The sequence below is a fragment of the Saccostrea cucullata genome, unplaced genomic scaffold, assembly GCF_032062105.1.
Source record: "Saccostrea cucullata isolate Sc308-1 unplaced genomic scaffold, CSIRO_AGI_Scuc_v1 ctg12072, whole genome shotgun sequence".
Classification (NCBI taxonomy): domain Eukaryota; kingdom Metazoa; phylum Mollusca; class Bivalvia; order Ostreida; family Ostreidae; genus Saccostrea; species Saccostrea cuccullata.
In genome coordinates, this window is record NW_026922417.1 from 14,365 (window position 1) to 18,496 (window position 4,132).

Genomic DNA, 4,132 nt, shown 5'->3' on the forward strand with positions numbered 1-4,132 from the left:
ATATGTCGATATGTCAAAAGGATTAAATATGTAAAGCATGAAAGCACTAGCCCTAACCTTTTAAAATTGTACGGTCAATGTTTGCATTTTCAAAGCAGGTCGAACTCTAAGGTCAAGGTAAGAAGGTCAAATTTAGTGGTACCAAAAGGTCTTTTTTTTAAGGAATACACATGTGAAATATGAAACTCATAGCTCCATTAAATCAAAAGTTATGGGCAAGATTAAAATTTTTGCGGACAGACAGACGGACGGACACGTACTACATACCCCCGAAACTTCTTTTACGGGGCATGAAAATGCAATATCATATTTCTGTCGAGGTTTATATTTATGCTGAATATCTTTTTTAAATGATAAAAGTTCGTATGGGTATAGGTTTACATTCAATATTTTTTGTTGTAGCCTGGTTCGAATCACTAGATGACCCATGTTACCTTTATAAAACAAGAGTGCCATGGACCACAATGCTCACCTGAGTAACTTTAGCCCTGCTCTTCTTCATTAGCTTCCCCTGTAAAACTTATTGTGGCCCCATCCAACCCCCAAGGCTATGATTTGAACAATTTAGTATCTCAATGAGTCAGATCACTAAAGTACTGGGATACCCACCAGTCAGTCTTATCTCAGTAGTATCTCAATGTGTCAGATCACTAAAGTACTGAAATACCCACCAGTCAGTCTTATCTCAGTAGTATCTCAATGAACCAGTCAGTCTTATCTCAGTAGTATCTCAATGTGTCAGATCACTAAAGTACTGGGATACCCATCAGTCAGTCTCATCTCAGTAGTATCTCAATGTGTCAGATCACTAAAGTACTGGGATACCCACCAGTCAGTCTTATCTCAGTAGTATCTCAATGTGTCAGATCACTAAAGTACTGGGATACCCACCAGTCAGTCTTATCTCAGTAGTATCTCAATGTGTCAGATCACTAAAGTACTGGGAGAACCACCAGTCAGTCTTATCTCAGTAGTATCTCAATGTGTCAGATCACTAAAGTACTGGGATACCCACCAGTCAGTCTTATTCCAGAATGCTTCCATAAAAATTTTATCTGACCTGATGGTTATGAAATAGATTTTTTAATAACCCATCATATTTTGGCATTTTCTTGATTATCTCCCCTTGCAAGGGGACTTCATCCTTAATTTTTCCAAGTTTAACTCCACTTTACCCAAGGATACCTTATACCAAGTATGCTTAAAATTGGGAAAAAGGGTTCTTGATAAGAAGTTGAAAATGTACATGAAAAGTTTACAGACAGACGGACGGACATCTAGACAGACAGATGGACAATGGGTGAACAGAAAAGCTCACTTGAGCTTTCAGCTCGGTTGCGCTAAAAAGTGAAGAAATGGCAAAGCAAATATAACACTTGCATTTATTCATAGTTCTTTGACTATATAGTGACAAATATGAAATTTAAAGAAAATATCTTTATGATAAACAAAAAAAAAATTAGTCATGCCACTTCTCAAACATAAGCAAAAATTTAATGACTTGTCTTGTCATACACTTAAACAAATAGTTTTCAATGGTAAAAAAAAAAATAACTGTTTTTTTTTTTTTTTAAGGAAGCTCTAAACACTCTATTTGTATGGCACATCTGTAGTTTTATGCCCTCAGAGTGATCTACTCCTAGAAATAGCTTTAAATAAATCATTTACAGTTTATTACTTAATTTATATAAAAATAATAAAAATATTCTGAACATTTGACCAAGAATAAGTTATTAAATACATTATTTCCACCAAATTACCAAATGCAAGTAAATAACATTGATTTCTGTTCACAACTAGTCAATTGTCTTAAAACATTGGACAGGACGTACCTATGTTGAAAATGAAGTAAATAGAGTCAATATGCAAATCTTGATCTTAAATATTTTCCTAAAAGTCCCACAAACACTTTTTGATAGTTTTTATTAGAGCTTCCTTACGCTTTTATGAGACGGACTGAAATAACAAAGGTTACAATAATAAAAAACAAATCATACGATATAAAGTGTATGTCTAAATTCCCCATTTATCAATATCAGATTCTAATAAAAGTGCAATTGAAGCAGAAATTCTTTAACTTTTTATAACCTGAAAAATATCAATAAAATTTTCATGATGACATGCATTAACATCTAATAGATTTATTATTTTATAAGATTTATTAATAAATGCAGACTTCAGGAAATTCGCAGAACAGCACTTTTTTGGCAATATCATTGTAGGAAAATTAAGTGTCTTTTTGAGAGTATCTTATATTAAATTCAAAATATTCAAATGCTTTATATACTATATAAAAAAAGTCAAAGACCGAGTTTTAACAAAATAACACTGCACATAAATCAACACACAAAACATACAAATTTCCATTAATCCCCACATTAAAAGGAATGTCCTAGCATTCTGGGTGGTTAAAAAACATTTTCCTATGTAAAAACCAATGTGACTTAATCAAGCAAAATCCAGACAATGCTTAATATGTAAACACATAGGATAAAAAAATTATGCAAAAAAACTCATAGTCATCAATTGTCATATAAAGTTTAACAAGAGGATGATAACTTCATTAAAAGAAAACTTAATAGAAACTAATTGAATCAATGATTCTAGGGTTGATTGAAATAATATTAAATGAACATTAATTGTTATGTGTAAACTATAAAATAATTGAAAGATATTTAACCACATAAACAACACCTCCTCAAAACATTAACCTGCATAAGGACTTTTTAATGCATGTATTTTTTTGTGAAACATTTCACTGAAGTTTGAAAAACTGAATACCTAAAGCCTATTTTAACAAATGTAAATTTGCTGGGTCACATTGTCGGCAAAAGAATTTTTTTAAAAAAAGTCACAAATCACAATGAATGTTTTCTTTTATGAACACTAAAGGAGATTGAAAACCTGAATCCTGACACTGTCAAATGCAATATTCAGTATTATTATAAATGATACAGGCAACCTTTGTTAAAATATAATGGCATGGGTTATTGCTACTCTTTTCAATCTGCAAGTTAAAAAATATCAAGTACATGTACCAGTAATGAACACGACAAATACCAAAAAGTAACTTAAAAATTGATCCATTGTACATAAATGCATAAAAAATCTACATGTATGTAGAGTAATGGATCACAACCAAAATAACATTTTTCAGACAGTGCATGTATTGAATAACCAAAAATGTTCTAAGCAATGTCCATCTTGAAGCTCTCTTCACAGGCCAGTTGATTCTCCAATTCCCTTCTAAATTCAGGGTATGATTGATATGTTGATGGCAATTCTATTGTCGGTCCACATGTGTGTGCGATAACTCGTCTAGCTATTCCTGTCAGGTTGACAAAACTTACAGTTATCTTGCCGACACACATAGTATCTGCCCCTGTGAAAAACCTAAGAAACTTCCTCAAAGATGTGTCATTTTGTGCCCTAATAAATTGTTGTAAATATCCAAAAGCTCTAGATTCATCAGGGGTAGTTGGACTTGCTTCAAGAATACTCAACACTCGTTTTGTTGTTGGTTTTTTACTGGCATAAATGTCTTCAATGTTGGCAACTGTTGGAAACAACTCCTTCAAGTTACTTTGACACGCATCTTTCATTTTGTCGAGAGCATATTTTGGCTTTTGAATGAGTTGATTATGGGCAATTTGAATCATTTGACATTTTATCTGTTCCTTTTCATGTGGAATTGTCTTACATCCAAATCTGTCTAAGAGGTCTATGAATTCATCCTTGATTTCTTCATTCACTCCATTCGCTAGGACCCTTAGAACCAAATCTTTGTCTGCATGGCAAATGAAAGTTAGAAATGAATTCAAAAGCATCTCTGGATCTACTTTCTCTTCCCCATGAATAAGAGAAATGACAAATGCTTTGTTCATTTGCAGAGGGAAAACAGCATGATCTGTCAAACCTTTCAGTAGAATTCTTCCAACTGAATTCCATTCTTCTTCCTGCCATTTTGTGTTTATTGCAGGAACACGGGATTCCTCTCCTTCTGCCTCTCCAGTCAAAAAATCAGTCCAGAAGGCAGTGTACACTTCCCGTGAAACCCCTTTCTGGTCACTGCCCTTCTCACCTATAAATCTGAATGTTATTTCTGTGTTTAGTATGTCTTTGTTCTTAAAGT